Below are 27,545 nucleotides of genomic sequence, written 5' to 3' on the forward strand. Positions count from 1 at the left end.
CCAATTTCAATCGGTTGTAATTCCATGACCCAATATCATCACATAGCCTATACCATGTCAGCGCCTTTTACTTCAAAGATAAGGGAAATACCTTCTTCTTGACATCATCCTCGGGCAGACCTGCAAGCTTAAATAATCCACAAACCTCATCCACATAGATTAGATGCAAATTAGGATGTAGTGTTCCATCTCCTCCATAAGGATTAGCTAGAAGAGTTTCTATCATACACGAAGTAATTTCATAATAAATATTTTCAGTAGGTGCAGCAAGTTGATGAGCATCTCTTTGTGCTTCCGGTCGGGGTCAAGATACTCCGAACAAGCCCCTCAAAGGATTATTTTCCATAGTGACAAGTGACAGTAAATTTCAGCATGGTATATGAATTTTTCGTTACCAAGTTCCACTTACCAAAGGCGCTTCACTCCCCGGCAACTGCGCCAAAAAAGAGTCTTGATGACCAACAAGTATAGGGGATCTATCGTAGTCCTCTCGACAAGTAAGAGTGTCGAACCCAACGAGGAGCAGAAGGACATGACCAGCGGTTTTTAGTAAGGTATTCTCTGCAAGCACTCAAATTATCGATAACAGATAGTTTTGTGATAAGGTAATTCATAACGGGTAGCAAGTAACAAAGGTAACAATGGTGCCGCAAAGTGGCCTAATCCTTTTTGTAGCAAAGGACAAGCCTGAAGAAACTCTTATATAAAGTAAAGCGTCCCGAAGACACATGGGAATTTATGTCAAGCTAGTTTTCATCATGCTCATATGATTCATGTTCGTTACTTTGATAATTTGATGTGTGGGTGGACCGGTGCTTGGGTGCTGCCCTTACTTATACAAACATCCCACTTATGATTAACCCCTCTCGCAATCATCCACATATACGAAAGAATAATTAAGATAAATTTAACCATAGCATTAAACATACAGATCCAAATCAGCCCCTTACGAAGCAACACATAAACTAGGGTTTAAGCTTCTATCACTCTAGTAACCGATCATCTACTTATTACTTCCCAATGCCTTCCTCTAGGCCCAAATAATGGTGAAGTGTCATGTAGTCGATGTTCACATGAGACCACTAGAGGAGAGACGCCATACATCTTATCAAAATATCGAACGAATACAAAATTCACATGATTACTTATAATAAGACTTGTCCCATGTCCTCAGGAACAAACGTAACTACTCAGAAGGCATATTCATGTTCATAATCAGAGGAGTATTAATAATCATTAAGGATCTGAACATATAATCTTCACCAAATAAACCAACTAGCATCAACTACAAGGAGTAATCAACAATACTAGCAACCGAGAGGTACCAATCTAAGGTTTTGAGACAAAGATCAGATACAAGACATGAACTAGGGTTTGGAGAGGAGAAGGTGCTGATGAAGATGTTGATGGAGATTAACCCCCTCTCGATGAGAGGATCGTTGGTAATGACGATGGCTTCAATTTCCCCCTCCGGGAGGGAAGTTTCCCCGGCGGAATAGCTCTGCCGGAGCTCTAGATTGGTTCTGTCGAAGTTCTGCCTCGAGATAGCGGCGTCGCGTCCCGAAAGCTCTCTCTTCATTTTTTCCACATCAAAACCCTTCATATAGAAGAAGATGGGAACCAGAGGCCCGCCAGGGGCCCCACAAGCCCGCGGGGCGCAGCCAGGGGGTAGGCCGCACCCACTGGCTTATGGCCTCCTCGTGGGCCCTCTCCGGTATTTCTTTCAACCATTATTTTTTATATATTCCAAAACAATTCTCCGTAACTTTTCAGGAATTTTGGAGCTGTGCAGAATAGGTCTCTCAGATTTGCTCCTTTTCGAATCCAAAATTCCAGCTGCCGTCATTCTCCCTCTTCTTGTAAATCTTGTAAAATAAGGGAGAAAAGGGTATAAGTATTGAACCATCATGTGTATTAACATCCCATAATGCAATAAATATTGATATAAAAGCATGATGCAAAATGGACGTATCAACCTTACCATCTATGAGGGTCACGTTGATGATAAATTGACAAGTACACAGTAGTGCTACGCATAGGATGAGCATATGCATGGTGATGGTAGCACATAGGTGATTACAAATGTTTTTTGAAAGCCCTGTCGGGTGCCACTAATGCCCGAGGGTGATGGTGTTGAGATGGATGACCACTTGAGAAAGAAGTGGTGTACCAGAAAAGTTTTGTCTAAGTGGTTTCGGAAATTAGATTAGATTTAAGATCTGTCGACTCTCCCAACCTTACATGTGCAACCACGATACCCCTTTATGGGACGGGGTTGTGTTCACTACTCTGGTCGTGCTAGCAAGGAGCTTGCATTACTAGTGGCGGGAGTGATATGGTCACTCTCGTGACGGGGTCGTGCCAGGTAGGGAGACTATGCAATTTTTATGTGTTCCGGGCACACCGTTGGTCCCTGCATGGATGATATGGTCTAGAGTTGGTGCTCGTAAGACGTACACCATGTGGTCTAGGTACCAATCGAGTGGAATCTTTGTCTAGTGTTGTAAGGGGAAAGGCATTGATCGGTTACTTACCTCGGCTATGTTATATGCCGCGAGTCGTGGATGACATGACAGTTTCCCGGATCTCGTGGGTACAACATACAACCTGTCTAGAGTGTAAAACTATTCGAACAGCCATGTCCACGGTCAAGGACAGTTGGGTGGTGCTACTTAAACTACATCTAGCGGTTTCCACGTAAACCAAGTGTGAGTGTGTGTGTGGTTGAGAAAGATGATGTTGTCAAGTCCGGTGACTTGGCTAGAGGGTGAACCTGAGGTGTTGAGCTCTCAGCAGATATGTTGATATCTGTAACCTGTTCTTATGGTTAACATTTACCCTGTGATGCATGATCCTATAAACACTTGGCCATGATATTGTATTGATAAAAAACTTGCTTTCCGCAAAGGCTGCATACTTATGCTAGTTCATGTTCCTTCATTACCTTGTTCCACATCATGGTTTTCTTGCGAGTACATTCAAAGTACTCATTGGTTTGCCACTGGTTATTTCATTGACCAGGTAAGAGAGAACAGGAGATGGTGAAGAGTACCTTGGTGACATTCCTGCGAGCTAGGTCGCTTCCCAGTCACAATGCCTGTAGGTTAAGGCTGATGGCATGGGTTCACGCTTTCGACCAGTAATTCCGCTACTAGTCAAATTTGGTGTGTTGGCCTTAAAGGCCCTATCTATGTAAGACTTGACTGCAGTGGTCATTAATTGTATCAAACGATATGTAAGGATATAAGACTCTTGTTATTCAATTTCTGTGTGTTCAGTGAGCATTGATCTATGGGATCACCGAGCACGATGATTCGACGATCTCGACTCGTAAGTCGGGGTCCCCACAGAGCTGGTATCAGAGCCATCTTGACTGTAGGGAGCTCTTAGTTAGCACGAACATTAGTTAGGACAAGCTGTTTTCCAGACCCTTCAAAAGTATGTGCAAACCTGTATCTTTCTCACCTATCCCGAATTTTCAAAGGAAGTGAACATTTTCGCCTTGACACTTCCACTCTTGTTCTTATGACTCTCCTCATTTTCTTTTTCAAACTAGCAAGCGGTCGCTAGCACCCTTTTGCCCCTAGTCACCGGATAGCTTAAAAATCCCCATGGGTAACTTGCAAGGAAGGAGCCTTTCGAAGCAAGTCACTCACGTACTTGGACGACACGGATGGCAACGCTACGACCAGATGACACCAACAGAAGCTACCTCCATGAGGAATGAGGACATTGAGAACCAGAGGATAGTGACGCTCTCGACACCGTTCCGGAGTGATGCAACCGTCACCTACGATGATCAGGAAGTAATATGTGCAAGACCATGATATGCATCGCTAACAAAGAAACCATGTCGTTATCAATGTTGTCTCGACCACCACTGGTGGACGAGAACCTCGCCATTTGGTCCACCTCACCTTAGTGAGAAGCAAAACGGTTCTGTTTATCCCCCACCCTATGTGTCGATATTGTGACCAACGTGACTGACAGGTCGGAACTCTATCATGCCTTGCTGATGTCACTGCATAAAGGCCGTCCACTTGGAACTCTCGGCTCCCTAGAAGACAAGAAGACAATGACAAGATTAAAAAGATAACATAAGACCCTATCAATGACAACCATGAGGAACCACCTTCGTCGGTAGCTTGCCAAATGAGAATCGTCAAGGACTCTTTCCAGCTCAACCCGCTTCGTTTCGGCAAACAACAACAAGGGATAGAATGACACCATGAGAAGTTCCGTAAGACGGAGCGGACTCCTCTCCGAAGCACAGAGCTAGCACGACTGTCGAGTCCGAGAACCCCTAGGGTAGGCTGAGTCGTGAATCCCATTGACGAATTCAAGTCCGTGAAATGCTTCGGATGGGACCATGTTGTGTGTTGCTTGTTTTTGTTGTTTGTGCTTTGATATAAGTCGCGCTTTTGCCCCACGCCACGATTACGCGGCTATATCACCTGCCTTATCTTTATGTTTGTGTTGGCCTTGCCTCACTTGTTTAATTGCACTTGCACTATACCACCCCCTAAGGCACTCCTCTCTATACTGCTATCCCTCTCTCACCTTTCTCGATAACTGAAGACTAGCAAGACAAGATGCACCAAGGATCCAATTCGATGGACGGCTGACACTCAAGACTCTGACTATAGCATTCCACCAGACGCAACCCCATAGCATTATGTTTCTCCCTCATGATTGGAAGACCCTCCCTAGACCTACCTAAATATCACAAGCTTCCCAAGCTCAATTTCTGGTCACGTGTCTAATACACGGATTTGCCAAAGCACCCGTTGAGCACGACTAACCCCTGGTTAGCACTGGGTTCTTTATGGAACAAGTGATTACAGTGAACAAGTATCCTTCATTCTTAAAGCTAGCACCAAAACCCGGATGACATAGGAAGGATCATTCTGGATAAATGATTTGTAGGCTATGAGTTGTTGTGATGATAATAGGTGACTCGAGGATATAGCTAGACTATCTTGGTGGATTGTAAGGCCCCTGTGAAGGTAGGTGGACTTGGTCGAACAAGTTGATAGAGCAGCATAACATACATATTCCTGGAGTAAGCTTGGATTAAGTAGGACGATTATGATCATGATTTGAAATTCTTGGTGGTATAATAAATTGACTTTATCAATCAGTTGACATGGTTTGATGATATTACCATGATGACTTGGAGTATGGATGATGAATGCGGCCACATGGTTCGGAGTGAATTGGATTTAGCTCGATGATCTCGACCGTGATACCATGTTTCTCGGTGGATAACAAGTAGAAGTACTTGGAGTTGTCGAATTGAATTACAAATCTATATAAGCTTGGCCTTGGAGAATAGTTCGCCATGATAATGGAAGTTGATGGATACACTCTAACATAGTCCTTGCAACAATATGTGAATTATGAGGACTCTAAGCGATCATGTAGAACCCCCTCGATATAGGATTTGTAGGAGTGATGGGTCCCGTGATGATCGATAGGATTGGTGGACAACCTGATTGGATTCCCAGGAAGGAAACAAGACCTTGGATTGGTATACTAAACAATACCTTGGATTGGTATAATATGTGTTCACTTAATATAGGAATACAATACCCTCTCCATTGGATGATCTAGCTGAGCACTTGGATTTTTTGTGTCTTAATTCAAGCTTAGAAGATTGTAGGCTCTCCTGAGGATTTTCACATAGGGATACATGTGTAACTTAGTTATAGTATACCTATGAGATTTAGGTTAAGGTCTTTCCCTCAAACCCTGGGGTTGACTAGCATGAGTGAGGTGGTGTTGACTTGTGTGAGTTGGTATTTTCGATGATATAGGGTGATCATCGTCCGGAGATAGAGGTTAAACTATTGACATGTCAGGAATGTGCTTAGGGATAAGATGATAGATGTTCACTCACATCCCAAGTTCCTTAAAACCCCAAAGCTTCACCGAGCCCTAAGATGGTAGGACTATGTCCATAGGAAACGACTCTAAGTCGTTGGAATATGGGCAATACTTTGCCTTGACAACCATCCATCATGTCTATGGCAAACATGGACACGAGGGATTAGATTGTGTTGGACCACAAACACCCGCTCCTCTCACCCACCTCATGAGAAGTGTGCTTAAATGATGCTTGGGGAAGTATGTCGTTATCCTCATGGATGGCGTACTTATTCTCCCAAAGATAGGAGGAACACATTAGTCCTGTTTGGACCAGCCCCTGGAACGCTGATCACCATGCCGCTCAAGAGTAAGGTGTTATCTCGAGAGGATGGGCTCCTCGACACAACCTCCAAGCAACATGAGTCAGTCCTACCCAGATGGGCGAAGAACCACAATGGTTGGGAATCCACGACGGAGAAGAAGCAGTAGAAGTCAACCACCAATCCTCTGCCGGCTACGTCAACTATGTCAAGAAGCATCGACGACCAAGCCGATGAAGACTTTGGATGGGGAGAGAAACCAGAGAGCCTCTTCTTGGTCCAAATCAGGGACTAGAGTCCTAATTGGATCATGGTGAAAACCTACTAAAGGTTATTCACCCGCTTGCCAAGCCACATACCTTAGGGAGTTGATGACTCGTCTATGCTCTTGGGTAGCCAGCTCATCCAGAACCCCTCACGAACCTTCCTAGACGATAGAACCCATTCTAAGCGCCGAGTCTCCGAACTTAGACTCAAGGACGAGATCCAACACACACCATTTTCACGAGGAGCTACGAAGAGGCTAGAAGTCCAAGCATCTCAAGACACACCGGAAGCATGCGTCCCTCACAACAACGACAAATGGCCGGAGAAGAATGAGGCACATGCACGGGCAGCTTACTCAAGGAGAAGAGCTCGACAAAAGCCCACGACAAACCCTTCTATCCTAACCCAAGACATTTAGGTGTCACTAACCAACCTGTGCAACCCCAGGACCAGGCCGAGACACGCTACCTTGCCACGTATTCCGACTTTGGGGTACACGTGCAAGCGGGGACCTTGTGAGAACTTAGTGCACCAAGACTTTGGCCCTCAGTCAAGCCTAACTTATTGCCAGAACCCCGGTCAAGGTCACACAAGGACGAGCGGAGAATTCTAAGCTATACCATCAAGCACCTCAAGACCCACTAAAGCAAGATGTGGACGTGAAGACTACCTCAAACTTAAAATTCAGTATCTCTCCAACACCTAGCCTAGAAATCTCGAGGAAGAGATTTTTTTAAGGGGGTAAGGTCTGTCACACCCCGTGTTTGACTCTCCTGACTAAATTAACCTAGCTAAAAAATTAGGACCAATTAATTTTTTTGAGACTGATTGTGATGCTTGATGTGATTGTTGCTTGCTTGCTTGTTTGCTTATGTCTAAATCCCAATGTTACTGCTACTCTACACACTCACCTCCTTTACCCAAACACTTGCCTAATGATCATGCCTTGTGTATAGAACCAGAAAATATTTTTACCAAACATTATTTTGAAATATTTCCTTGATTTAAACTTTCAAAAACCCCTGAGTTGGGATTTGTACTACAAGTCCTCAAATTAGGGAAGTTGTTTTGCACCAAATATTTTATTTAAATTCCATTATCAAAATGGCTTCCCAAAAACACAATATTATTATTTTAAAAGTTATTTTACTATTTTATTTAAATGCCTTTATCTCAGGCCAGAAATGGTCCTTTAAGGAAAGTTACTTTTATTGCTTTCAAAATATTTGAGAAAAGTTAGGGAAACTAAGTGGACATATATAAGAGTTTGAACACATGGTTATGTTTAAAATATTACGCAAAAACCTTCAAAACCCTTCCTGCCCATTTCAAGCTTTTGAAATATTTCTATAAGAAATATTCCCAATAAATCCCAGTAAAATTCTATCATGTCACACATGATATATGAGATGGTCTTGCCAAGTTGCATCTCGATCCACCTTATTATCCCAAAACCCTATATGTCCAGATCCAAATTTGAGCAACTCTACATTGTCAAGTGTCTCAAATTGTGCTCAAAATTGGTGGACATGTTCTGATACTCCAATAATGCACCCACACCAAGTGGTGCATCAAGGAGAATTGAAAAACTTGTCCCAAACCCCTCAAAACCTTCTCTTTTGATTTCTGACTTTGGGAAACTTTACATTATAAAGTTTCTCCAATTGATCCCAAACTTTTCGGGCATGCTTTACTGCTCAAATAAGGCCAGCAAACAAAGTTGTGGATTAATGGGAATTGATTTGCATAGTTTTGCAAGCAGAAAGCCATTTCTACCCATATCATGGGTTTTTCATGTCTACATTGGAAACTTTCTCCACCAAATCCCAAATTTGGTGTCCAAGCTTATTTTCGTCTATTATGTAATCCTGTTAAGGTTCATATCAATTGGAATCCATCTGGTAGCCCTAACATCCATCAAACACCTTCTGTGCATCTATCAAAGTTGCTACTTTGGCCCCTTCCACTAATATTCTTGAGCTTAAATTTTTACCACAACTCTCTCTAGTCCCCTTTTACCTCTAGTAACCTTGCCATGGCCTCTGGTAAATTATTGGAGGGTGACTCCACCTCTCTTCCACTCATTTTTAGCTTGGCAGCATGATACGTCTCCATCGAATCTACTTTTCCAAACTCTTTTGCCCTTGTTTTGGACTCTAATTTGAATGATTTGAATGGAACTAACCTCGACTGACACTTTTTCAGCAGAATTGCCTTGGTGTTATTTTTGTGCAGAAATCAAAGTTCTCCAAACGTCGTGCAAATTTACGGGGAGCAGTTTTGGAAAATATCAAAAATATCTGCGCCAAGTTCCACCTCGGGGTGTGGGCCAGTGGGCCACAAGCCCCTGCTCCGCCACCACCCCCTGGTGGCAGTGGGCAGGCTTGTGCGGCCCACAGGCACCTGCCGCCCCAAACTCCAGCTGTATAAGTTGCCTTTCGTCCCAGAAAAAATAAGAAGAGAAGTTTTCGTCGCGTTTTTCGATACGGAGGCACCGCCACCTCCTATTCTTCATCTGGAGGGCAGATCTGGAGTCCGTCTTGGGCTCCGGAGAGGGGAAATCATCGCCATCGTCATCATCAACCTTCTTCCCTCTCCAATTCCATGAAGCTCTTCGTCTTTCGTGAGTAATCTATTCGTAGGCTCACTGGGCGGTGATGAGTAGGATGAGATCTATCATGTAATTGAGTTAGTTTTGATGGGGATTGATCCCTAGTATCTACTATGTTCTGAGATTGATGTTTCTACTACTTTTCCATGCTTAATGCTTGTCACTAGGGCCCGAATGCCACGATTTCAGATCTGAAATTATTATGTTGTCACCAATATATGTGTGTTTTAGATCCGATCTTGCAAGTTGTAGTTACCGACTATGTGTTATGATCTGGCAACCCCGGAGTGACAATAACCGGAACCACTCCCGGTGATGACCATAGTTTGAGGAGTTCATGTGTTCGCCAAGTGCTAATGCGTTGGTCCGGTTCTTTATTAAAAGGAGAACCTTAATATCCCGTAGTTTCCTTTTGGACCTCGCTGCCACGGGAGGGATGGACAATAGATGTCATGCAGGTTCTTTTCCCTAAGCACGTATGACGACACACGGAATGGATGCCTACATCACATTGATGAACGGGAGCTAGCCACATATCTCTCCGTGTTATAGCTGTTGCATGATGAATATCATCCAAATAAATCACCGACCCATTGCCTACGAGTTTGTCCTACTATTGCTGTTACTTGTCTTGCTCTGCTGCTGCTACTACTGTTGCTACTGCTGTTATTTGTCTTGCTCTGCTGCTGCTACTACTGTTGCTACTGCTATTACTTGTCTTGCTCTGCTGCTACTGTTTCTACAACTGTCGCTTGCTACTGTTGCTACTTGCTACTACTGTCACTACTGTTGTTCCTTGCCACTGCTATTTCTCGTTACACTGCTGCTACCTGCTACACTGTTGGTTCACCGGACGTTGAGGGGAACTGACAACTTCCGTCAACACGGCAACAGAGGCGCCATTGATACAATCATTAGGAATAGTCTGCCGTCAATGGATCATTTCTGACAGCGTTGTTATCATACTACTTTGTTGTTACTACTGTGCTTGCAGATACTAATCTTTCAGGTGTGGTTGAATCTGACAATTCAATTGCTAATACTTGAGAGTATTCTCTCACCTCCCATCGTGCGAATCAACAAATTTGGGTCGAATACTCTACCCTCGAAAACTGCTGCGAACCCACGCATTGGTGGGCCGTCAACAACATTCTTCTAGTTTCATTGCTGGGGAGTGCTTTCAGCATTCTTCTGGTGCCGTTGCAGGAGAAGGTTTGTTGTTATAAGCATTCGTCTAGCTAACGCCAGAGATTGCAGATCAACATTTTTCTAGCGCCGTTGCCGGGGAGGTATTGCTATATTCTCTGAGTCACTTGGGATTTATATCTGCTCATCACTATGAAGAATTTGAAGGATCTGAAGACCAAAGTCTTGCCATCAACTACGAGGGGAGGTAAGGAATTGCCATCTAGCTCTGCACTTGATTCACCTTCAGTTATGAGTAAGTTTGCGACATCACCTCCTGCTAGAAATCTTGATATGTCGCCTGTGCTTGATGATGCTATGCTTGATACTACTAGAGATGCTATGCTTGATACTATGCCTGATGATGCTATGCCTGATACTTCTAGAGATGCTATGCTTGATACTATGCCTGATGATACTATGCTTGATACTGCTAGAGATGCTATGCTTGATACTGCTTTGCCTGATGATGCTAGAGATGCTATTTTGCCTGATGATGCTATGCTTGATATTGCTAGAGATACTCCTTTTCCTGATGTTCCACTAGGAGTGTTCCTTGATGCTCATATTGCTAGAGTTACTGCCAATTCTCCTGATGCTTCTGAAACTACCGATACTATTGAGATAGAACCTGCTTTTGCTCCTGTTAGATCTAGCTCTCCTAGATATGAATTGCCTGATATACCTGAGGGTTATGTTATGGAGGGAGAGATAGCTGAGGATTTTCTTGTGTGTAAGTATGCCTATGACGCTGAGAAATTACTTCTCAAGTGGAAGGAAAAATCTCGGGAAGCTAGGATGAAAAATGACCCGAAGTTTGCCACTTCGCCTATCTTTGTCACCGATAAGGATTATGAATTCTCTGTGGACCCTGAGATAATCTCTCTAGTCGAATCTGATCCTTTTCACGGTTATGAGTTTGAGACGGTCATAGCCCATCTTGCCAAACTATCCGAAATAGCCAACCTCTTCACTAATGAGGAGAAGATCCGCCAGTACTATATCCTTAAGTTGTTTCCTTTCTCTCTAAAGGATGATGCTAAAGTCTTATTCACCTCTCTTGCTCCTGGATGTGTGCGTAGTCCCCAGGAGATGGTCTATTACTTCTGTGAGAAATATTTCCCTGCCCATAAGAAGCAAGCTGCCTTGCAGGAAATATACAACTTTGCTCAACTCCAAGTAGAGAGTCTTCCACAAGCTTGGGGGAGGCTCGTCTAGCTACAAAATTCTTTGCCTGATCACCTTCTTAAGAAGAACGAGATACTTGATATCCTCTATAACGGACTTACCGATGCCTCTAGAGACCACCTAGATAGTTGTGCCGGTTGTGTTTTTAGGGAACGAACTGTAGAACAAGCTGAGACTCTACTGAATAACCTCTTGATCAACGATAATGCTTGGACTATTCCCAAACCAGCTCCTAAGCCAACTCCTAAGAAAAGAGTTATTCTATTCCTCAGTCCCGAACATATGCAAGAAGCCAAGAAATCTATGCAAGAGAAAGGCATTAGATCTGAAGATGTCAAAAATCTACCACCTATCGAAGAGATCCATGGTCTCGATAACCCGATACAGGTAGTAGAAGTGAATTCTCTGCGTAGGTTTGGTGGGAGTGATATTCCTTTTGATAAACCTGCTAGCCTATGCTTTGATGAATTTGACAACTTTGTTGCCAAACAACAGAGTTTCAATAATTATGTTAGCAGACATTTGGAACAAAGTACTCGTATGCTTAGCCATTTAAGCGCTTGTGTTGACAGAAATGTCAATGATCTGAAGCTTTTGAGTAAACATTCCTCTATGATTACTACTTAGGTAGAACAAGTACTTAAAGCTCAGAATGACCTACTCAATGAATTAAATGACAACTCTGTGAGAGTCATTACTAGAGGAGGCAAAATGACTCAGGGACCTTTGTATCCTGAAGGTCATCCTAAGAGAATTGATCAAGATTCTCAAGGAATCAATGCTGATAGTGATACACCTAGTCATCCTAAGGAGAAGAAGAGGGATGATAGAAACCTACCTGCCAGTTCACCAAATACTATCACACCAGAAGAACCTAATGATATTTCTGCATCTAATGCAGAACCACAATCTGGTGATGAACATGAACCTGGTGACAATGTGGATAGTGATGTTCATAATAATGCTCAATCTAGCAATGAGGATGTGGCGATTGAACCTACGGTTAATACTGATAATCCACAACCTAAGAAATACGACAAGAATGACTTCACTGCTAGGAAGCATGGTAAAGAAAGAGAGCCATGGGTTCAGAGACCTATGCCCTTTCCTCCTAAGCCATCCAAGAAAAAGGATGGTGAGGATTTTGAGCGCTTCGTTGAGATGATAAGACACGTCTTTCTACAGATGCGGTTAACTGATATGCTCAAGATGTCTCCGTATGCCAAGTACATTAAAGATATCGTGACTAATAAACGGAAGATACCGGATCTTGAGATCTCCACCATGCTTGCCAACTATACTTTCAAGTGTGGAACTCCTAAGAAACTTGGTGATCCCGGAGTGCCCACTATACCTTGCCCCATTAAAGGAAACTACGTAAGAACTGCCTTATGTGACCTTGGAGCTAGTGTTAGTGTTATGCCGCTTTCTCTTTATAGAAGAATTGAGTTGGATAAGTTGACACCTACTGAAATTTCTCTGCAAATGGCCGACAAATCAACTGCTTTCCCTATCGGCATTTGCGAGAATGTGCCTGTTGTGGTTGCTAACACCACTATCTTAACAGACTTTGTTATCTTGGATATTCCCGAGGACGATGCCATGGCGATCATCCTCGGAAGACCCTTTTTAAACACTGCAGGGGCTGTTATAGATTGCAACAAAGGCAATGTCACTTTCCACGTCAACGGTAATGAGCACACAGTGCACTTTCCGAAGAAACGATATCTAGTACATTGCATCAATGCTATCGAAAAGACTTCACCGATTCTTATTGGGATCTTTGAATGCCCTATTCCTCGTGTCAAGATGAAGTATGATTTGATTGTTGGGGAGATACATATCCCCATTGAGGTGACTTAGTGGCTATTCGAAAATTCTCCGTTCTCTCTTGCGATTCAAGAAGGTTTTGTCATAAGGACTTGATCAATCCCATTGACGGATTTCTTTTGATGACCATGAAACGGATGAATCAGAGAGTCACATACCTCTGTTTTGAGTTTTCCTTTTCTTTTCCTTAGAAGAAAAATGAGAGATTTAGTTTAGCTTTTCCTGTTTTCTGTTTTAGCGTCCCGGAGAAAAATACCTCGAAAATAAAAGTTCCCCGATGGTCCTGAAAATTTAGTATGACTTTTTCTGGAATTTTTGAAAATTTCTGGGCCTGAGAGCTGGCCAGGGGGCCTGACCAGTGGGCCACAAGCCCTTGCTCCGCCACCACCCCCCTAGTGGCGTGGTGCAAGCTTGTGGGGCCCACAGGCACCCCCTCCACTCATTCCAGCTCCCAACCTCTTTTTCCACCTCCAGAAAAAATTGTTTCGCAGCTCAAACCCATGTTCTTGCTCATTTGGCTGTGATTTTCGATCTCTTTGCTCAAAGCACCATTCTTCGAACTGTTTTGGGGAAATTACTCCTTGGTAAGTGACTCCTCCATTGGTCCAATTAGTTTTTGCTCTAGTGCTTTATCCTTCGCGAATTCTTGCTACCTTGGTGACCCTGTTCTTGAGCTAGGAAAGTTGATTTTAATTGGTCCCAAGTAGTTTTAGCGCGTGATACGGTCTCTAGGCACTAGTAGGAGTAGTTGCTACAAGGTGTGGTGGGTATTTATTCACTTTTCTCTTTAACTTCAAAAATTTCAGCATAAGGAAATTATGTTCAGGAGGAAGTTTCATGGTGGTTCCTCAAGTAAGAAGGGTCCTCGTCTCTCCTTTCGGGAGCCCGAACCTTTTCAACTAAGGGACACACCGGTGCAACCATGTGAATGGCCTTCCGATGAGTTCATGATCGAAGCAGGCTTCAAGGATGAGTTTGATGCACTTGTCCGCAATGTCGGGTTAGAAGAATTCCTGTCCGATAAATGTGAACAGTATGCTATGCTCACTGCCTCTTGCGTGTGTAGATTTAAATTTTTAGCTGGTCGTGAATCATCCATACTGTTTGATCTGTACGATAAATCCTATACAGTGGATCTGGAGGATTTCAATAGGATTTGCAAGATACCCGATTGAGGTAGTGTTAATGATCCTCCTAAGTCTTCAGTCAGAGACTTTGTCTCCCGTATAACTGTGGGAGAAACCAGAGATATCACACAAGCCACTATAGGAAGCATCCGTTTCCCTGCCTTGCACTACCTTGCCCTCTTCATAGGTAGGTGCATTAACGGCAAGGGTGCACATTGTCACCTATGCGCTTTCGACCTTAGTATCCTTAAGAGCGCAGTAACAGGTGACAGGAGCTGCAATATGGGAGCTATAATAGCAAGGAGGCTGAATAAAAATGCCAGTGAGGGGGATTTCTTTGGTGGAGTTTATGCTACACGCTTGGCAAATTTTCTGGGAGTATCCATCCGTCCAGAAGACACTCCTCTCCGTACAGCCTACCTTGATCGTTGAGAGAGATCATGGATCCCTCCTATACCGCTTGATATTTAACCGGCATCGTGTTTTCCATATTACCCTTCCTGCTCCTGCTTTCTTTGACTTTAAGGTAAATCGAAGATACTACATAACCATAGGAGAGGCAGAGGAGTATGAGAGGGAGGCGACTGTTGCTCGACTTTGTGAGGCAGCTATTCAGGCAGTGGCTGCATCACTCCCGTATAACACCCATTATGACTTTGGGTTTCGCGAGGATCATCCATGGGAGTAGACCAAGCTAGGCCAAAAGCCTGAGCTTGGGGGAGTACGTGTTCTCACCGACTTTACATTCATGCTTATGCTTTCACTCTGTTAGCCGGTGTTTACACTTTGCCACTGTATTATCCATGCTTGTTTCTTTTCGTTTTCTTGTTTTCTTGTTTTGTGTCCTTTTGAGAAAACCCAAAAAGATTTTTCTTTCTTCTTTTGCTTGTTGGGAGCTTTCCCGTGTAAATATTTTTCTTTTTATTTGTGTCAAGGTAGAATATATTGGCTATAATGTTTATTGGTTCTTGCATGCTTACCTGTTTAGCTTTCAAAGAGCCATATTATTTTGTCTTCTCCTTTGTGTTTGCCTGCAGATTCAGCTTAGTCCAATGCGCTTATTATTGTTCACATCGTTCGATCGTGCAAATGAAAGGCAACAATGATGATATATGATGAAGTGGGTGAGACTGAAAAGCTGGTATGAACTCTATCTATTTTGTTTTTGTAAATATGACTAGCTTGTCGATCCAGATTTAGCTTTGTTGTGAGAGAACCATGTTTGCAATGACAACTTAGAGATCATAGTTTTTGATGCCATGCTTATTTAGCTGAGAGCTTATAATGGTTTGTCTTGAATGCCAACATAGATTTTGAGATGACTATGATGTAGTATGATAGGATGGTTTTATCCTTTGAATGTTTCAAGTGGCTTGACTTGGCGCATGTTCATGCATGTAGTTGAAAGAAAATCAACATAGCCTCTATGATGTTCGTGTTCATGGTGATTTATATCCTGTTCATGCTTGGATTCAATGTTAGTCAAACTCATTGCATCTTGATGACTGTTGTCGCTCTCTAGTTGGTCGCTTCCCAGTCTTTTGCTAGCCTTCACTTGTACTAAGCGGGAATACTGCTTGTCATCCACCTCCATAAACCCAAAAGTTTTCCCATGAGAGTCCACCATACCTACCTATTTGCGGTATCTACCTGCTGTTCTAAGTAAATTTGCATGTGCCATTCTCTAAACCTTCAAGAAAATAAATCTGTTTTGCATGCCCGAACCGCTCATGTGGTGACAGAGGGCTATTGGTATCTTCCATGCTAGGAGTGTTATCCTCGACATTTTTTTATTCACAGTCATTCACGAGAAAGGGGACGGCATTTGGAATGCCCAGTTCCACGCTTAAATCGAAAACATAACTGTAAAACAAGACTCCCCCCGGGTTGATGTTAGTATGGACGGTACCCAAGGATTCGGCTAGCCGTGGAGTGTGATTGATTGGTGGCGGGGGAGTTAAAACTTTACTTTTCTGTTTGGGAACCGCCTATAGCATGAGTAGCATGGAAGATATTGAGAAACCTTGGTCATTGCGTTGACAATGAATGCATGCCACCCAAAATTATTATCTCTGTTTTCAAAGCTTGAGCTCTAGCACCTCTCCAAATCAATGCTTCCCTCTGCGAAGGGCATGTCTATTTATTTTCATGTCGAGTCATCCTCCTCTTATATAAGCACCAATTAGAGAGCACCTCTGTCATTTTTATGCTTTTATTTTGATTGATATTGAGTATGACTATGACTGGATCTTTGTTTCTATGAATTACAATGTTTAGTCAGCCCTTGATCTTTGAAAGTGCTCTGCATTTATGTTTTGCGGTCTCAGAAAGAGCTAGCGAGATACCACCTATTCATATTGCTTCATGCTTGTTTTAATTGAAGTGTTGGTATTTGAAACTCATTATTATTTGCTCGTTAGCTGATTATGCCATTGATATTAGTTTACCGTGAGACCTTTGTGTCATTTGCTTATGTGGTTAACTTGTGATCTTGCTGAAATTCTAGTTAAGAGTTAGACATAGTTGCAACAAAAAGATCAAACAGAGTTTGTCAAAGTTTTTCTTTCTCTCTCAGTTTATCAACTGAGTTGCTTAAAGACAAACAAGGTTTTAAGCTTGGGGGAGTTGATACGTCTCCATCGTATCTACTTTTCCAAACTCTTTTGCCCTTGTTTTGGACTCTAATTTCATGATTTGAATGGAACTAACCTGGACTGACGCTGTTTTCAGCAGAATTGCCTTGGTGTTATTTTTGTGCAGAAATCAAAGTTCTCCAAACGTCCTGAAAATTTACGGGGAGCAGTTTTGGAAAATATCAAAAATATCTGCGCCAAGTTCCACCTCAGGGGATGGGCCAGTGGGCCACAAGCCCCTGCTCTGACACCACCCCCTGGTGGCGGTGGGCAGGCTTGTGGGGCCCACAGGCACTTGCCGCCCCCAACTCCAGCTCTATAAGTTTCCTTTCGTCCTAGAAAAATTAAAAAGAGAAGTTTTCGTCGCGTTTTCGATACGGAAGCACCGCCACCTCCCGTTCTTCATCTGGAGGGCAGATCTGGAGTCCGTCTTGGGCTTCGGAGAGGGGAAATCGTCGCCATCGTCATCATCAACCTTCTTCCCTCTCCAATTCCATGAAGCTATTTGTCGTTCGTGAGTAATCTATTCGTAGGCTCGCTGTGCGGTGATGAGTAGGATGAGATCTATCATGTAATTGAGTTAGCTTTGATGGGGATTGATCCCTAGTATCCACTATGTTCTGAGATTGATGTTGCTACTAATTTTCCATGCTTAATGCTTGTCACTAGGGCCCGAGTGCCATGATTTCAGATCTGAAATTATATGTTGTCACCAATATATGTGTGTTTTAGATCCGATCTTCCAAGTTGTAGTTACCTACTATGTGTTATGATCCGGCAACCCCGGAGTGACAATAACCGGAATGACTCCCGGTGATGACCATAGTTTGAGGAGTTCATGTGTTCACCAAGTGCTAATGCGTTGGTCCGGTTATTTATTAAAAGGAGAACCTTAATATCCCGTAGTTTCCTTTTGGACCCCGCTGCCACGGGAGGGATGGACAATAGATGTCATGCAAGTTCTTTTCCCTACGCACGTATGACAACACACGGAATGCATGCCTACATTGACGAACTGGAGCTAGCCACATATCTCTCCGTGTTATAGCTGTTGCATGATGAATATCATCCAAACAAATCACAGACCCATTGCCTATGAGTTTGTCCTACTATTGCTGTTACTTGTCTTGCTCTGCTGCTGCTACTAATGTTGCTACTGCTGTTACTTGTTTTGCTCTGCTGCTGCTACTACTTTTGCTACTTATGTTACTTGTCTTGCTCTGCTGGTGCTACTGCTGTTACTTGTCTTGCTCTGCTGCTACTGTTGGTACTACTGTCGCTTGCTACTGTTGCTACTTGCTATTGTTGTTTCTTGCCACTGCTATTGCTCGTTACACTGCTGCTACCTGCTACACTGTTGGTTCACCGGACGTTGATGAGAACTGACAACTTCCGTCAACGCGGCAACAGAGGCGCCATTGATACAATCGTTAGGAATAGTCTACCGTCAACAGATCGTTTCTGACACCGTTGTTATCATACTACTTTGCTGGTACTACTGTGCTTGCCGATACTAATCTTTCAAGTGTGGTTGAATCTGACAATTCAACTGCTAATACTTGAGAGTATTCTCTCACCTCCCGTCGTGCGAATCAACAAATTTGGGTCGAATACTCTACCCTCGAAAACTGCTGCGAACCCACGCGCTGGTGGGTCGTCAACAACATTCTTCTAGTTTCATTGCTGGGGAGTGCTTTCAGCATTCTTCTAGTGCCGTTGCAGGAGAAGGTTTGTTGTCATAAGCATTCGTCTAGCTAACGCCAGATATTGCAGATCACAGCACTATTTTACCCCTCTTGTTATGCTTCTGCTTAAGAAAATGCCCCCACCTTTTTCCAGAGTGCCTATAATATGCTATTGCATCATTTGAAACCAAAATAAGGCATGCTCATGCGGGAAATATGAGCATCCCATCTGAAACCAAATTCTGGCAGAAATATAGCTTTGAACTTCAAGTACTAGCTACACTCCTCTTCCTGAGCTAAATTTAGCAGTATTGTAGTTCTTACATAGCTAACACTGCTAGACATGGTTTCATACCAAGATTTCCCCACTAAAAACCACTTTTGCTAGCCCCAAGTTTGATGTTACCAACTTAAGCAGAGCTCAAACCCTGCCTATCTTGCTCCAGTCAAGTTCAAACTTCACCAGTGCTCTCCTGCGTGCATGCCTTGCATGTTTGACACCTTGGCCTAGCAAACGGACGCCTGTCGACACGTTATAGCATGGTGACCATGATGGCAGCATGCAATACTGGCGCTCAGCGCCTTGTTCTTGTCCCGTAGCCCCTGTCCCGCAACTGCAGGTTGACCCAGCATGCCAGGGATTCCCCTTTGACCGTCCACGCCCATCCCCAACGCCAGGATGCAGCCAAAGGAGCTAGGCACGCGCGAGCTCCCCGTCCCCCAGAGCACCCGATGCGCATTCGAGCTTCCCTCGGTTGCCCTCCCCTACTTGACCTCTCCCTTGAGCAACTATTTCTCTCGCTAGCTCCATCCTCCCTCTGTGTACCTCCCAGACCTCCCCAAACTTCTCTCTCATGCTCTCTCCCCCTCCCATGGCCGCCCTTGCCATGTCCAGCCTCGCTCAAATTCGAGCGCCCCCAATCCCCTTCTCTCCTTTGGGGATCTCCAGGGCCTCCCAAGAATGGCGCTGGCCTCTCCCGTGCGCTGTTTTTCTCCTTCCAAGTGGCCAGTGCGCCATCTTCTGCGGCCGCTAGTGTCCACTCCTTCGCGGCCGATATCTCGCGTGCCTCGGAGCTCCCCGGTGGGAGCAGACCAACAAGGCGGGCGTGCCTCCTCGTCCCGCATGCAACGGTGGCCAGAGCAACGTCACGGATGGCCGGAGTCGCCGGGGCATGCGTCGAGTGCTGCTCTGCCTTGCCTCCCCTGTCTCACCCCGTTGAGCGGGAGGTTAGGGATGGTCCTAACAGGCGGGCCCCGCCTGTCGGTGACCGACCGGCCAGGCCCACGTACGGTAAGTGGAGACGGAGTCTCCCTGGCTGCTTCCCCCGCGTAGAGGCGTAATCAGCGTAGTACTCCTCTCATGTGGCCCTCGCGCATGTAGTCATACGGTTGGGCCAGCCCAACCGCCATGTGACGCCTTGAGCGCCACATTGCCTCTGGTATAGCCCTTTTTGCCTTTTTCTTTTTTAGGAACTTCAAAAAACCACAATAAATTCATTTGGATTCCAATTTTGATGATTCAAATTTCTACAAGTTCCTGAAATCCTGTATTATCCATATATGTGCAATGCACATTTTTCCAAAGGACTTTTTTGTGGGGTTAATATTCAAATACCAATTTGAATACTTCAAACACCACCTTGCAAAAATTCCTATATCATTCAAATCAACTCCAAATGGAGCGATTCCAATTTCCACACACTCTAAGAATCATGCACTAATTTCCTAGCTTAGGTGAACATTTTTGTCTACAACATTTTTGTTGTACCAAATAAACAGCCTCTCATTCCTATTTATCCCATGTTATAAAACCCCTAGAACATTCATACCAACTCCAAATCCAGTGAAACCTCTTCCTAAATGTTTGTAATTCGCCTCCACTCATTTTTAGCAGAATGTTTTTTGTACACTTCTTATAGGATCACCTATTCCTCCTTCCTCTATTCAAAAATCTCTGATGATCCAAATCTCCTAGAACAAGCTTTTGGTATTTTTTTATGGCCAGAGAGGTCCAAGAAAAACAAAATTCCAATTTTTAGAGCACTTTTGTTTCTGCTTGCTGTGTGGCTTACTGTGGTTGTTTTTGACAATAGTTGACGGAATAGATGGAGTACTCGGAGTTGGACCGAAAGACCTCGAAGACCCCGGAGACCTATTAGAGCAAGGCAAGCAGCCCTTTGACCATGTCTGAGAAAATACATATGCATGCCATGTTAGTACTTACTCCGATGCACATGACCATGATTAATCGGTACACCCTCGGTATTGTGTTACCGATGGCTCCTCTGGAGCACTTGTATTTCAGCATGACCTTACCATCTGTGAGGGTCACGTTGATGATAAATTGACAAGTAGACAATAGTGCTACACATAGGATGAGCATATGCATGGTGATGGTAGCATAGAGGTAATTACAAAGTTTTTTGGAAAACCCCGTCGGGTGCTAATAATGCACGAGGGTGATGGTGTTGAGCTGGATGACCACTTGAGAAAGAAGTGGTGTACCTGAAAAGTTCTGTGCTGGTGGTTTCAGAAATGTGATTAGATTTATGATCTGTCGACTGTCCCAACCTTACATGTGCGACCACGATACCCCTTTATGGGGCGGGGTTGTGTTGACTACTCTGGTCGTGCTAGCAAGGAGCCCACATTACTAGTGGCAGGAGTGATATGGTCACTCCCGTGATGGGGTCGTGCCAGGTAGGGCGACTATGCCATTTTTATGTATTTCGGGCACACTGTTGGTCCGTGCATGGATGATACGGTCTAGAGTTGGTGCTTGTAAGACGTACATCATGTGGGCTGGGTACCAATCGAGTGGATTCTTTGTCTAGTGTCGTCAGGGGAAAGGCATTGATCGGGGTACTTACCTCAGGTATGTTATATGCCGCGAGTCGTGGATGACACAGAAGTTTCCTGGATCTCGTGGGTATAGCATACAACCTCTGCAGAGTGTAAAACTATTCGAATAGCCATGTACATGGTCAAGGACAGTTGGGTGGTGCTGCTTAAACTATGTCTAGCGGTTTCCTCATAAACCAAGTGTGAGTGTGTGTGTGGTTAAGAAAGATGATATTGTCAAGTCCGGTGACTTGGCTAGAGGGTGAACCTGAGGTGTTCAGCTCTCAGCAGATATGTTGATATCTATAACCTGTTCTTATGGTTACCATTTACCCTGTGATGCATGATCGTATAAACACTTGACCATGATACTGCATTGATGAAAAACCTACTTTCCGCAAAGGCTACATACTTATGCTAGTTCATGTTCCTTCATTACCTTGTTTCATATCATGGGTTGCTTGCGACTACATTCAAAGTACTCATTGGCTTGCCACTGGTTATTTCATTGACCAGGTAAGATAGAACAGGAGATGGTGAAGAGTACCTTGGTGACGTTCCTGCGAGCTAGGTCGCTTTCCAGTCAGAATGCTTGTAGGTTAAGGCTGATGGCAGGGGTTCAAACTTTCGACCAGTAATTCCGCTACTTGTCAAGTTTGGTGTGTTGGCCTTCCAAGCCCTATCTATGTAAGACTTGACCACAATGGTCATTAATTGTATCCAATGGTATGTAAGGATATAAGACTCTTGTTACTTAGTTTCTGTGTGTTCATTGAGCATTGATCTCTGGGATCACTGAGCACGATCATTCGGCGATCTCGACTCGTAAGTTCGGGTCCCCACAGAGCTGGTATCAGAGCCATCCTGACTATAGGGAGCCCTTAGTTAGCATGAACATGAGTTAGGACAAGCTGTTTTCTAGACCCTTCAAGAGTATGTGCAAACCTGTTTCCCTCAGTTAAGAAACCAAGGTATCAATCGAGTAGGAAGATCCACTAGACTATCTAAGCACTACAAGAATACCCCTTGTAAAGCAACACAAAGTCTGCAACATTTTAATCATACGTTGTAAAATTCACCGTAGATACGCCATATACGCGTTGAAGCATATGCGTTGTAGAAATTGCAGGACATATACACATCGTAGTACACTAGTACATATAAGAAAAAATGGAGGAAAAGATAGAGATGCGCTAGAAACGGAACCCACGATCCCTCTCATCTCTCCCAAATCACCGCCACCCACCGCCTCCTCTCCCTCCTTGGATCCACCTCATCATCGGCCCTCGCCCACCCCTTCTCCCACCTCGCACCTCCGGCGGCTGTCGGATCCGCCCGCATCCCCCATCCATCCATCCCTCTCACGGCCCATCCATCTCTCTGTCTATTAATGCGGCCTCTCGCTGCGCCACCTACAACGGAAGATTCAGGCGACGTCCGGCGAATCCTGCCACCATGAAGCGCAGCCCGAGGCCCCTCTCACACTGCGACGCCCTACCATTGGACTACATCCAGCGCTCACGGCCACCAAAGCTCAACGACGACCCTCCCCATGGCTAGGATTGCGAGCGTCTGCTCTGACGCCGGTGGTCATGCAGCCCTCCTCTCGTCCGGTGAGTCCATCCCCTCCCCTGGTTTCATCCTCTCTCTCTGCCCATTTTTCTAACCTTTGTTCTTCTCTTATCCTATAGACCTGTAGGGAGGAATGGCCACTGTACAACCTTGTTGCTGCCCGGGATGAAGTAGCCATGGAGCTTCCTCCTCCTCCTTTGGCTTCAGGTACGTTGGTCCACTCATCTTTGCTCCCATGTCCTCGATATTCCGCAGTTAAGACTGACGCTTCCTACCTCCCTCCTTCCATTGCTTAGTCACTACACACGCAGCTAGTTTTTCTTTGGTTCACTGATATGGTCCGTATTCATCGCGATGGATGTGCCCTCACAACCAAAAGGATCAACATAGCTCGAGGGAGATTATTTAATAACCTAGGGCAGGATAAAACTATGAATCTAAATAGGACACACCTATAGTACGACACCAATATGGCGGCAAGGCGTCAACATGTTCCCATATCTCGCTTATTAATCCTAGTCTTTTCGTATGTTGCAATATTAGTTATTATTAGGTAGATTTTTAATGATTGATCGCTAATAGGAGTAGCTTTCCGTTGCTTTTTTCTAAAGCAAATTGAGAGATACGACTGTAGTTTTTTTACCTTTTCAAGCAAAGAAGGGAGAGACCATGGGAGGACGATTGGCACAGGGGAGCACATCTTAGCTTTCTCTTCCCTTTCTAAAGCTAACTGAGAGATCTGCCTGCAGTTTTTTCTCTCTTAAACAAATAAGGGAGAGACCATGGGGAGAACGACTAAGTTCTACACATCGCGCTCTGAGGTTTGTATGGCATATCAATGTCATGCGATAAGCCATCCAGTCATGCTTTGGGCTTATCTTCACTGTAATTACTGTGACAAAATTGCTATAATCTCAGTAGTAATTAGGTAGAGACACATATGTTCTATTATTTTCTATTTAAGGGAGCAGAATCTTCTGGTTTGGCCTTTCGTAAGCACCGAACTAACAATAATAGCAACGAATATTATGAATTAATCCACTACTACAAATATTTCATTACTCTCGATGTTGGTATAATCAGATTAATATTTAGCATAAATGTCAACACGGGAATAAATTTGTCAGATCCAAATGTATTTGCATGAGTACTACTTTTTTCCATGTCTGAAGTCTGAACTAATTAAATAACGGCTGATGATTTCAGTGAAATACTTCTTTGTTTGTATTTTTTTATTCTCCTGGTGCACCATTTTCCCTTTGAGAGGCACTATTAGAGCCCTCCATAATTCTAAAAAAATGTTACAAAGAACCACCGTTCGTGTTAGCCAATGAAATGTAAGGTGTTACATTGCAGATTGGTTCGAGAGAGAGTACAGTTCATTACTATAGACCTGTGTGTGATAAAAGAAATATATAAATTCTAGTGGACATTGTTTTTCTCCAGAAACGAGCTAGATCCATGTGGGATGTGACAATGGAAGGGCTGAGCAAAGAAGTGGTTTGGTGGGGATGGCATGCTTGATTTGCTCTACTTTAAATTATCATGCGCCTTCTCTCCTTTTACTTATTATATCTCTCCCTAAAGCTAGAAAGACACTGTGGCATGCGAATTTTATCCTTTTAACCTAAAAATTATATTTTCTTTCTAAATGTCCCAACGGAAGATAAGATTTGCTGCGCTGCTGTAAATAATTCGTAAGAGGTTTTGATCTTTCCTTTTTTACTTATGTACATTATAAAAAATGATGCTACGTGTGCACATATTCAGAGTCCAGCCATATTCATCGTAAGGAGCCATATTCATCTTAAGCATAAGTGTCAATATTAGAAAGAGAACGGGGAGCTTGATCTTCAATTAAAATGAGTTACTAGAGCATTAGGATTTTTAAGCTGAAACCTACATTAAGGTAATCATATATGTTGTACAACATCATTTGTTTAGATGTCATACTTTAAGCTAACAATCCATGTTCTCTGTGCTATAAATCCTTGCCATCTGAGTTCACAAACTTCTATTCCACCATATAATGAAGCTCATATTTTCAAAAAGCTATAGGTTTGTTCCAAAGCATGGTGAGCAGAGCACATCTAGGTTTGTATGCTTATTGTTGGATGACTGAAACCAATTAGAGCTAAATGTTTTGGTTCAGTTTCAGATGACGAAAACCATTTTAGTGCAGTTTCCTAACTAACTGGAGAATAAAAGAGAAGTGGTACTGTCACTTACATTGCCCTCTGAATGCACAACATCACATTGGATATTGTTCACATAATTTTACTAAGCCATGTTGTTGTGCAGGTTGTGTCGTTTATTGTGGCATCTGCATTAGTCATCAATGACAACTAACAGTCATGCTCGTATCGTTTCAGTGCATTGTGTGTTAATCGTTCATTTTATTGTTTTCTTTGTAGATTCAAAAGATATATGGATTATTATATGGGTACATGGCAAGTATACTACAATGATGATGATGATCTTCCGGTCCATGACGATGACGATAGATGCTTTCAGTTTTAGTTAACTTGTGGGGATGTTGTTCCTGTTGGATGATTTTCTTCACCTAAGTTTTAGTTAAGTTGTAGGAACGTTGACGGATGCTTTAAGTTTAATCTTCATTGTAAAGAATTTTTGTTATTATGCATCACATTTGGATGATGTTCTGCATGTAATATCAACTATTGTAATCCAACAGTTTTATTCAATATATGGGTTCCTCCTCTCATGAGTATATTCTATTTTTTTCCTCACTTGATATACATAATTATCACCATTATGTGGAGTATTAATTTAATTGTTGGCACTTGAAGAGTTGCAAATTCTCTATTGCAAGGTAATGAGATTTGTTTTCATGTACGCACCAACGTATATAAGTGTTGTAAAAGTCGGTTTTATTTGTTGTACTCTTGCAACGGTCTCTTTTGCCAACGGCAGTATAAGCGTTGCATTAAGCGATAGCAACACTGGATAAGGCAACACATCCTAAACCGTTGGTACAAGCACTAGCAACGCATATATGGAATTCTAGATACGGAAAAAAGAGTTGCTATAGGTGTGGCCCTGTTGTAGTGAAGTAGCACGTGCACCCAAATAGAAAATCCCCGCAACCCAGAGTGCAGAGGGGTTGTCAATCCCTCGCGGGTAAAGGATAGATTGATAGACACAAATAAGAGTGATAGCAAATAGAACGCAACAAGGTATTTTTGGGTATTTTGGTAATATATATCTTAAAAAAAGAGAAAATAAAGTAGAAAACAAAATTGCGAAGTATAGATTACAAATAGTGATCTGAAGTACACCCGAGGATCGTAGGTTTCACTAGTGGATTCTCTTGAGAAAATAGCAAGCGGTGGGTAGACAAATTGATGTTGGGAAATTGATAGAAGAGCAAATAGTTATGATGATATTTAAGACAATGATCATGTATATAGGCATCACATCCAAGATTAGTCCACTGACTTATGCCTGGATATACTTCTGTTACTCCACACATCGACCGCTATCCAACATGCATCTAGTGTATTGAGTTCATGGAGAAATGGAGTAATGCCTTAAGAATGATGACATTATTTAGACAAGATCTATTCATGTAGGAATATACCCCATCATTTCATGCTTGATAGAAACGATACATGCGTGTCATGTCTCTATCTACCACTGAGATTGAGCACCGCAAGATCGAAACAATCACAAAGCACCACTTCCCATTGCAAGATAAAAGATCAAGTCGGCTAGACATAAACCAAATATCGGAGAAGAAATACAAGGCTATAATAATCAATCATGAATTTGTTTTCATAGATTTGATCATAAACTCACAATTCATCAGATCCAAACAAACACACCGCAAAAGAAAGAGTTACATCATATGGATGTCCAAGAGTCCATTGTAATGAGAAACAAAACGAGAGAGAAAGCCATCTATCTACTGACTACGGACCCGTAGGTTTGATATGAACTACTCACACATCATCAGAGGAGCACCAATAAGGATGCTGAACACCTCCATGATCATGTCTAGTGCCCCCCTGGGCCTCGTCTGCTGCTCATTCTTGGCTCCCAAGTTTCCTTCTGTTCCAAAAAACATCCGCAAAGTTTCATGGAAATTGGACCTCGTCTCATATGGATTTTGTGCGAAGGAAAAAACAACAAAAAACATCAAGTGGCATTAGGCACTATGTCAATAGGTTAGTCCCAAAAAATTATATAAAGTTGCTATAAAATGATCATAAAACATCCAAGAATGATAATATAACAGCATGCAACAATCAAAAATTATAGATACGTTGGAGGCGTATCTGTATCCCAAGTTTAATTCTTGATCGTCCTCGAGTAGGTAAATGATAAAATCAGAATTTTGATGTGGAATGCTACCTCACATGTTCATCATATTCTTTTTCTTTTCAACATGATCATAT

This window comes from Hordeum vulgare, chromosome 7H, assembly GCF_904849725.1.
Source record: "Hordeum vulgare subsp. vulgare chromosome 7H, MorexV3_pseudomolecules_assembly, whole genome shotgun sequence".
Taxonomy (NCBI): domain Eukaryota; kingdom Viridiplantae; phylum Streptophyta; class Magnoliopsida; order Poales; family Poaceae; genus Hordeum; species Hordeum vulgare.